This window comes from Bos mutus, chromosome 6 (genome assembly GCF_027580195.1).
Source record: "Bos mutus isolate GX-2022 chromosome 6, NWIPB_WYAK_1.1, whole genome shotgun sequence".
NCBI lineage: Eukaryota > Metazoa > Chordata > Mammalia > Artiodactyla > Bovidae > Bos > Bos mutus.
In genome coordinates, this window is record NC_091622.1 from 47,785,922 (window position 1) to 47,796,900 (window position 10,979).

Below are 10,979 nucleotides of genomic sequence, written 5' to 3' on the forward strand. Positions count from 1 at the left end.
TGAGTGCAAACAGGTCGTTTGATGATCAGTTGAGTTCAGTTCAGTCTCTTTGCGACCCCATGAATCGCAGCACGCCAGGCCTCCCTGTCCATCACCAACTCTCGGAGTTCACCCAGACTCACATCCATCGAGTCAGTGATGCCATCCAGCCATCTCATCCTCTATTGTCCCCTTCTCCTCCTGTCCCCAATCCCTCCCAGCATCAGAGTCTTTCCCAATGAGTCAACTCTTCGCATGAGGTGGCCAAAGTACTGGACTTTCAACTTCAGCATCATTCCTTCCAAAGAAATCCCAGGGCTGATCTCCTTCAGAATGGACTGGTTGGATCTCCTTGCAGTCCAAGGGACTCTCAAGAGTCTTCTCCAATACCACAGCTCAAAGGCATCAATTCTTCGGTGCTGAGCCTTCTTCACAGTCCAACTCTCACATCCATACATGACCACAAGAAAAACCATAGCCTTGACTAGACGGACCTTTGTTGGCAAAGTAATGTCTCTGCTTTTGAATATGCTATCTAAGTTGGTCATAACTTTCCTTCCAAGGAGTAAGCGTCTTTTAATTTCATGGCTGCAGTCACCATCTGCAGTGACTTTGGAGCCCAGAAAAATAAAGTCTGACACTGTTTCCACTGTTTCCCCATCTATTTCCCATGAAGTGATGGGACCAGATGCCATGATCTTCGTTTTCTGAATGTTGAGCTTTAAGCCAACTTTTTCACTCTCCTCTTTCACTTTCATCAAGAGGCTTTTGAGTTCCTCTTCACTTTCTGCCATAAGGGTGGTGTCATCTGCATATCTGAGGTTATTGATATTTCTCCCGGCAATCTTGATTCCAGCTTGTGTTTCTTCCAGTCCAGCGTTTCTCATGATGTACTCTGCATATAAGTTAAATAAACAGGGTGACAATATACAGCCTTGACGTACTCCTTTTCCTATTTGGAACCAGTCTGTTGTTCCATGTACAGTTCTAACTGTTGCTTCCTGACTTGCATACAAATTTCTCAAGAGGCAGATCAGGTGGTCTGGTATTCCCATCTCTTTCAGAATTTTCCACAGTTTATTGTGATCCACACAGTCAAAGGCTTTGGCATAGTCAATAAAGCAGAAATAGATGTTTTTCTGGAACTCTCTTGCTTTTTCCATGATCCAGCGGATGTTGGCAATTTGATCTCTGGTTCCTCTGCCTTTTCTCAAACCAGCTTGAACATCAGGAAGTTCACGGTTCACATATTGCTGAAGCCTGGCTTGGAGAATTTTGAGCATTACTTTACTAGCGTGTGAGATGAGTGCAATAAGTATTAATTAAAATCAGATAATGTTATTTTGGGCTTCCCAGGTGGCACAATGGTAAAGAATCTGCCTACCAATGCAGGAGACGCAGGACACATGAGTTCAATCCCTGGATCAGGAAGATCCCCTGAAGTAGGAAAGGGCAACCCACTCCAATATTCTTGCCCGGGAAATCCCATGAACAGAGCCCTCCAGGCTCCTCTGTCCATGGGGTCATAAAGAGTCAGACATGACTGAACGACTGAACAGCAGCATTGTTTCTTAAACCTTTAAGCTATTTAAACAACAGTGAATACCTGCTGGATATGCTGTGGTCTGTTATAGGAATATTTGTGATTCTCTGAATCTCAACCATGCTGTCAAAAGGCTTACAGAATTTCCTAAAAATAACAAACTCTCATTTAATATATACAAGAGTATTCCAAGGATTAATAAGTCAAAGGAAGTTTTTAGGAACTATACCAGTACTTTGATTACCTAGGCAAGTTGTCATTATAGGCATAGCTTAATGACACCTCTTTGAGTTTGAACTCAGCTGGTATGGGATCATCTGTCCAGGGAGAGAGTGGAACCCTTTCAGTGGTCGGTGAAGAGTATCAATATCCCTTGCAGTGGTGTGCTTATGTGCCAAGAGGTTGCAATGAAAATCAATTCAATGAAAAAAGCTTTGTGCCCAAATCAGACGTCAAGTCCATGTCTTCTCCCACCACTACGGCCATTGGGGCTACAGAGTCAGCCTTGAAAGATTCTAATTGGCATCTTCAGTCAGAAGCTGATCGTGTGTTGAAATTGGCATGGGAATGGTTCCTCTTGGAGTTATTTCTGAAAGTGCTTTGATGTTTCAAACAAAAGGTTACAATAAAGTTAGCCCATTCTTTGTCCCTCAGATTCTGATCAATATGGCAGCAGGCCAGGTCATCATTCAATATAAAGTCAAATGCCCCAATCAAGCATTACCCACAGCCTATACCACAGAAATTTATGTAGTGAGAGACTCTTAGATTTATAACACATGACTCTATTGATGTGATGGTGACTGGAGGTACAGATTCTTGCATCAGCTGTTTATCACTTTCTAGATTTTCCAGAGCCTGGGCTCTGATCCTAAGTCAGCATGTCGACCATTTCATTCAGAGGTGGTTTTGTAATGGGAGGAGGTGCACTGTGCTGGTGGTAAAAGAAATGAGCAAGCTGTACAAAGAAGGGACTGGATTTATGCAGACATTTTGAGCCATGGACTCTCAGGTGATGCTGGTCACATGACTGCCCCCAATCCTGGAGGAGAAGGTGCTTTAAGGTATATGGCTGCTGCTGTAAAAGATGCAGGTGTATAACCTGAAGAGATATCCTGTATCAACATGTATGATACTTCCACACTGTTGGGAGACACTGCCAGAAACAAAGCTGTCAAACATCTTTTCAAAGGCCATGCATACTCCCTTGCCATTTCCTCCACCAACAGAGCCATGGGACACCTGCTAGGGGCTGCTGGGGATACTGAGGAAGATTGCCACCCTGGCTTGCTGTTACATGAAACTGCCATCTACTTTAAACCTGGACTGTACAGAATCACAATTTGGTCTCAATTATGTTCCATTCAAGGCATGCACAATCCCCATTATCTACATCCTGCGCCAGAGTGGTACATTTGGTACAACTGATGAACCCACAATGACATATTGTTATCATACAAAATCCATAGTTTACATTAGGTTTCACTCTATGTTGTGTACTCTATGAGTTTGGACAAATGTATAATGAAATGTATTCACTATGATAAAATCATACAAAGTACTTTTACCATCCTAAAAATTCTCTGTGCTCTGCCTGTTCTGCCCTTCCTTCACTTTAACCCCAGGTGACCAGTGCTCTTTTTTTTTTTTTTTTTTTTTTTACTGTTTCTATAGTTTTGTTTTTTACAGATATCATCTAGTTGGAATCATATAGTATGTAGACTTTCAGATTGCATACTTGCATTTAGTAATTTGCATTTAAGATTCCTCTGTGTCTTTTTATGGACAGATCTTTTTTTTCTTTTAGATACTGAATAACATTTCATTTTATGTGATGTACCACAGTGTATTCATGTTTCTACAGAAGAACGTTTAAAGTAGATCCAAGATTTTGTAATTATGAATAAGGCTGCTATAAAACATCCATATACAGTTTTTTGATGGAGGTAATGTATAGTTCACAAAATACCAATGACTGCTATTAAATTATATGATGAGTATGCTTAGTTTTGAAAGAGACTACTAAATTGTGTTCCAAAGTGGCTGTATCATTTTGCATTTTGTCAAGAACAATAAATGAGAAATTATTCTCATTTAATTACCAGCAATAAATGAGAATTTTTATTGCTCCATATCCTCACCAGCATTTGGTGTTCTCAGTGTTTTGTATTTTGGCCACTCTAGGAGTGGCCACATAGGAGTTTCTCATTGTTTTTTAATTTGCAAGCAGTGTTGGAGAAGACTCTTGAGAGTCCCTTGGACTGCAAGGAGATCCAACCAGTCCATCTAAAGGAGATCAGCCCTGGGTGTTCTTTGGAAGGAATGATGCTAATGCTGAAACTCCAGTACTTTGGCCACCTCATGCGAAGAGTTGACTCATTGGAAAAGACTCTGATGCTGGGAGGGATTGGGGTCAGGAGGAAAAGGGGACGACAGAGGATGAGATGGCTGGATGGCATCACTGACTCGATGGACGTGAGTCTGAGTGAACTCCGGGAGTTGGTGATGGACAGGGAAGTCTGGCGTGCTGGGATTCTTGGGGTCACAAAGAGTCAGACATGACTGAGAGACTGAACTGAACTGAACTGAATGACATATGATGTTGAGCATCTTTTCATATTTCTATTTACCAAAGGTATGATTTCTTTGGGAGGTGTCTGATCAGGTATTTGTCTATTTTTAAATCAGTTTTTTTTTGGGGGGGGTGGTTATACATTCTTTATATATTTTGGATAACAGTTCTTTATGTTTTCACAAAAATTTTTTTCCCTATCTGTGGCTAGTCTTCTCATTTTCTTGACATTATCTTTCTCAGAGCAAAAGTTTTTAACTTTAATGAAATCCAGCTTATCAATTGTTTCTTTCATAAATTGTGCCTTTGGTGTTGTGATTTCATTTTTTAGCAAGTGTTTCTCAGCCCAGAATTAAGTGGAAAGTTGAAGCAATATGGTTTAGATTCTTGTTATAAAATTGCTTTTTGTGTGGGAAAATGAGAACTAAAGAGGTTTCAAAGGAAATAAGAATTATAATAAACATTTATTTAGTATGTGCAAAGTTTCTGGAAAACACCTAAAACCTTTGCATTTAATATTTGATTTAATCCACACCCCACTTATATATTCATGGTCTTATAATGTAACAATCACTTTACAAATTAGAAATGTGAAACTAAGAGAGATTCATTGCATTCCCAAGGACAGGTAGCTAGCTACTGTTAGAACCAAGATTTAAACACAGAAAGATCCAGGACAGGATTCTGCAACACCATCATATTTATTCACTTCACTAATTCAAGAATGCTTCTGGAGAGCAGTGTGCAAGTGCTCAAGCTCACAAGGGGATTTGGTTATAAATGCAAGAAAGGGTTTCAGTGGTTTGAGAAAATGAAGCAAATTTCTTTTTCAGTATTTTTAAAGCCAAGTTCCTTGGCACCTCTCTCCTTTCGTACCTTTTTATCATTTTATTATTAAGAGCCTTGGGTAATCATTAATTATGCACCATCAATTCTGCTTACATTAACGTTTCAAATAGATACAATATCTGATTGATTTGACTAAAATAACCCCTTGTTTAGTTGTCAGCTTGCATAAATTCACATGCAATGTGTTGCACAGTGATTCATTAGGAGTTGAAAACAGCAGCAACAACCTGAAGAACAGGAGGCTCAGACTCAAAAATAATTGTCATTTTCATCTGGAAAGGAATTCCATTAAAACTGATTTTCCTTTGTCTAAAATTGTGATGAGGAGTTTGAGAATTTATGCTACCATAGACTTCATAGGGCACTACTACCAGGGAACACAAAACCAGGACCACCGGCAAAACATCTGTCCTCCAAGTAATTAAAACTCGCCCCTATGTTGGGCCAAGGCTTTGATGGCAGGGTGATGGGTTCCCATGCTGGTGCTCTCATTACAGGGCTGACTGAATTTGACCCATAAGGCCAGGGAGTTCAATGAGCCACTTTCCCTTACTGACTGGAAGTGAGATTTCTGTTGAAGATGAATGAGGTGAATGGACAAATTTACTCTGTTTCTCTTTGTTTCTTTGATGATAACAATTTCACTATATATACTACTAATGTATGCCTACTATATATTAGGCATACATTAGGAATCATAGACAATTTACACACATTGAATATTCACAATAATCTTAAGAAGTTTATTATAGTGACATATTTCCATAGGTACAAATTTGACAAGTGCCAAAGCACTAGAATCTCTGACAAGATCCTAAGTCTAATGGACGCAGATCTCTCCTATATTATCTCCCAGAACCTATGTGAAACTATTTAACCAGGACCTAGAAGAACCTAGAGGTACTGTTATTCATGTATGGGACAGATAAGTTTTAAAAGTATTTTAATATAATGTTTCCCATTTCTAATGGGGCTGCATTACTTAAGCCGCTACTGGTCCAGAGACATTTTCAAACAAAGCGTGGTTACACAATATATTTTCTGGAACTTTTTTCCTGTTATACTTGAATACTATTTGATATTTTTATTCTACATTTCTAAAGATCATCAAAGCTATGGTGAATAACATAGTCTCCATGCCATTTTTGGAATATAAGTAACATTTTCATTCCCATTTTACAGATGTGAAAATTCAGAAATTTACTTGCCCATAGTTGTAAAATTAGTAATTAAAGGACTTGACCTCTAGCCTGAAGTCTATTCTTTTCTCTCTACATGTTAGCAACTTTATTATTCATGTTTATTCCTCTGTATCTCTGATTTTTTATTCCTCTATATCTCAATATGCCAGCAAATTTGGAAAACTCAGCAGTGGCCACAGGACTGGAAAAGGTCAGTCTTCATTCCAATCCCAAAGAAAGGCAATGCCAAAGAATGCACAAACTACCACACAATTGCACTCATCTCACACTCTAGTAAAGTAATGCTCAAAATTCTTCAAGCCAGGCTTCAGCAATATGTGAACCGTGAACTTTCTGATGTTCAAGCTGGTTTTAGAAAAGGCAGAGGAACCAGAGATCAAATTGCCAATATCCACTGGATTGTGGAAAAAGCAAGAGTTCCAGAAAAACATCTATTTCTGCTTTATTGACTATGCCAAAGCCTTTGACTGTGTGGATCACAACAAACTGTGGAAAATTCTGAAAGACATGGGAATACCAGACCACCTGATCTGCCTCTTGAGAAATTTGAATGCAAGTCAGGAAGCAACAGTTAGAACTGGACATGGAACAACAGACTGGTTCCAAATAGGAAAAGGAGTACGTCAAGGCTGTATATTGTCACCCTGTTTATTTAACTTATATGCAGAGTACATCATGAGAAACGCTGGACTGGAAGAAACACAAGCTGGAATCAAGATTGCCGGGAGAAATATCAATAACCTCAGATATGCAGATGACACCACCCTTATGGCATAAAGTGAAGAGGAACTCAAAAGCCTCTTGATGAAAGTGAAAGTGGAGAGTGAAAAAGTTGGCGTAAAGCTCAACGTTCAGAAAACGAAGATCATGGCATCCGGCCCCATCACTTCATGGGAAATAGATGGGGAAACAGTGGAAACAGTGTCAGACTTTATTTTTCTGGGCTCCAAAGTCACTGCAGATGGTGACTGCAGCCATGAAATTAAAAGACGCTTACTCCTTGGAAGGAAAGTTATGACCAACTTAGATAGCATATTCAAAAGCAGAGACATTACTTTGCCAACAAAGGTCCGTCTAGTCAAGGCTATGGTTTTTCTTGTGGTTATGTATGGATGTGAGAGTTGGACTGTGAAGAAGGCTGAGCGCCGAAGAATTGATGCCTTTGAACTGTGGTGTTGGAGAAGACTCTTGAGAGTCCCTTGGACTGCAAGGAGATCCAACCAGTCCATTCTGAAGGAGATCAGCCCTGGGATTTCTTTGGAAGGAATGATGCTAAAGCTGAAACTCCAGTACTTTGGCCACCTCATTGGAAGAGTTGACTCATTGGAAAAGACTCTGATGCTGGGAGGGATTGGGGGCATGAGGAGAAGGGAACGACAGAGGATGAGATGGCTGGATGGCATCACTGACTCGATGGACATGAGTCTGAGTGAACTCCAGGAGTTGGTGATGGACAGGGAGGCCTGGCATGCTGCGATTCATGGGGTCACAAAGAGTCGGACACGACTGAGAGACTGATCTGATCTGATCTCTGATTTCAGGTGATCAATGTACTCACAGTGGCCCCTTACTTTCCAGAATATTTGTACAAGAACACTTACAGAATGCAGTGAGTGTCACAAATTAAGATACTTCTCTATGAAGTCCCTTACCCTATTAGAACATATGGTCCCTGAGTCCCACACTATTAAGATCCAGAAAAGTAATTATTGTTTATTTTTCTTTCTTCTCTACTCTAGAGATCAAGTGCTGAATTGTGGGAAATCTCTGGCTTCTAGTCTCATTCATCAACTATTATCTGGCCAAGCATCTTTTGCTGGACATTTTCACTTTATTTCAGACTAATTTCCCAACATACACCAATGATCACAATAACTTAAAAGTTAATAAAAGTCCACTAAATTTAGGTCCTTAGTATGTTTGAGGGAATAACAGTATGCATTAAAAAAGAACAAGAAGTAGTAACAAAACAAACTAAATGGATATGTATCAAGCACCAATGGGTATAAAAAGTTACCAAGAGGAAATTTGGGAAAGAAAATATATGCAATCATTAAAATAAAAGTAGCCTCAACAGGTGGAATAACAACTAGCTTAGGCATAATTACAGAGAATATTAGTATATTTGTAAACTGGAACAAATACTAAAGCAGTTATTAATAAAGAGAAACCTATATAAGTGGAAAAATTTTAAAAATGAAGAAATTAACAAAATATTAAAAGGAAACAAACACAACAGAACTTCAATGGTGTATCTTTAAACTCTTCCTTTGATGCTATTAGTTGGGGAACAGATGTGTTCAATCATCTATGTTGATGAGAGGAAAAGAAAATAATAGACTGTGAATCTATTTTTTTTTTTTTTTTTTTGGCCACATAGGAGCAAGGCATGCAAGATCTCATTTCCCTTATCAGGGATTAAACTTGTTTCCCCTTCAGTAGAAGCACAGATTCTTAACCATTAGACTGCCAGGAAAGTTCCTAGATGGAGAATCTTAATAAAAAGCAAAAGTTTGGAGTCAGTTGGAGCCTCTTTTTTTAGTACATCCTTCTCTCTTATCTTTTGGAAATATAGACAAGTCAATATGCTACTTCAATGTTTTGTAGCCTTTATTTGATTATTAAAATCTCTTTATGCAGAACTGCTAATTTCAAACACAAGGCTGGGAATTAAACCACAGAATTTTCCCCATTCTTGATGATGCCATAGTGGTTCCAGAAATAGACATCCTCTTCTTTGCTGGCTTTTTGAGGCATGACTATCATAGCAATATGAAAATGAGGCTCTGGTTGATCAGATTTTTCTAATACAAAGAAAGTGGAAAGGATGTGAGTTAAATAACAAAACCTCACTAGCTGAGGTGTTTGTTTTGAGAAATGAAATACTTTTCTTTGTCCAGGATGAGTACTCATATGCAGTGTGAGACAACTGTCAGTTCAGTTCAGTTTAGTTCAGTCGCTCAGTTGTGTCTGACTCTTTCCGACTCCATGGACTGCAGTACATGGGGCCTCCCTGTCCATCACCAACTCCCAGAGTTTACTCAAATTCATGTCTACTGAGTTGGTGATGCTATCGAGCCATCTCATCCTCTGTTGTCCCCTTCTCCTCCCACCCTCAATCTTTCCCAGCATCAGGGTCTTTTCAAATGAGTCAGTTCTTCACATCAGGTGGCCAAAGTATTGGAGTTTCAGCTTCAACAACAGTGCTTCCAATGAAAATTCAGGACTGTTTTCCTTTAGGATGGATTTGTTGGATCCCCTAGCAGTCCAAGGGATTCTCAAGAGTCTTTTCCAATACCACAGTTCAAAGGCATCAATTCTTTGGTTTTCAGTTTTCTTTACAGTTCAACTCTCACATCCATATATGACTACTGGCAACTGGGAGACAACTGTACCGTTGCTAATATAGAGATTCATCAACTGTGAAGTAATCTTTCTTGGCGAGTGGCAGGCACGCAGCGCTGGAGCGGTGAATGGCAGAGAGGAGATACCCCACGTCCAAGGTCAGGAGCAATGGCCGTCAGGAGATACCCCACGTCCAAGGTAAGAGAAACCCCAGTAAGACAGTAGGCACTGACAGAAGGCATCAGAGGGCATACAGACTGAAGCCACAATCTTAGAAAACTAGCCAATCTGATCACATGGATCACAGCACTCTCTAACTCGATGAAACTAAGCCATGCCGTGTAAGGTTACTCAAGACTCCAAATAGGTCATGGTTGAGAGTTCTGACAAAATATGGTCCACTGGAGAAGGAATGGCAAACCACTTCAGTATTCTTGCCTTGAGAACCCTATGAACAGTATGAAAAGGCAAAAATAGGACACTGATAGATGAACTCCCGAGGTTGGTAGGTGCCTGATATGCTATTGGAAATCAGTGGAGAAATAACTCCAGAAAGAATGAAGAGACAGAGCCAAAGCAAAAACAACACCCAGGTGTGGATGTAACTGATGATAGAAGCAAGGTTCAATGCTGTAAAGAGCAATACTGCATAGGAACCTGGAATGTTCAGTCCATAAATCAAGGAAAATTGGAAATGGTCAAACAGGAGATGTCAAGAGTGAACGTTGAAATTCTAGGAATCAGCGAACTAAAACAGACTGGAATGGGTGAATTTAACTCAGATGATCATTATATCTACTACTGTGGGCAGGAATACCTTAGAAGAAATGGAGTAGGCATCATAGTCAACAAGAGTCCAAAACGCAGTACTTGAATGCAATCTCAAAAACAACAGAATGATCTCTGTTTGTTTCCAAGGCAAATAATTCAGTATAACAGTAATCCAAGTCTATGCCCCAACCAGTAACACTGAAGAAGCTGATGTTGAATGGTTCTATGAAGACCTACAAAACCTTTTATAACTAACACCCCAAAAAGATGTCCTTTTCATTATAGGAGACTGGAAAGCAAAAGTAGGAAGTCAAGAAACACCTGGAGTAACAGGCAAATTTGGCCTTGGAGTAATGAATGAAGCAGGGCAAAGGCTGATAGAGTTTTGCCAAGAGAACGCACAGGTGATAGGAAACACCTCCTTCCAACAACACAAGAGAAGACTCTACACATGGACATCACCAGATGGGCCACAATGAAATCAGATTGATTATATTCTTTGTAGCCAAAGATGGAGAAGCTTTATACAGTCAGCAAAAAACAAGACCAGGAGCTGACTGCAGCTCAGATCAGGGACTCCTTATTGCCAAATTCAGACTTAAATTGAACAAAGTGGGGAAAACCAAGAGACCATTCAGGTATGACCTAAATCAAATCCCTTATGATTATACAGTAGAAGTGAGAAATAGATCTAAAGGACTAGAACTGATAAACAGAG

The 10,979-nt window shown here is 39.7% G+C and overlaps 1 pseudogene; it reads left to right on the forward strand.

Annotated features, from left to right (window-relative positions):
- The first annotated feature begins 1,642 nt into the window (after positions 1 to 1,642).
- LOC102278134 (3-oxoacyl-[acyl-carrier-protein] synthase, mitochondrial pseudogene) lies at positions 1,643 to 3,029 on the forward strand (annotated as a pseudogene).
- Positions 3,030 to 10,979: the final 7,950 nt, after the last annotated feature.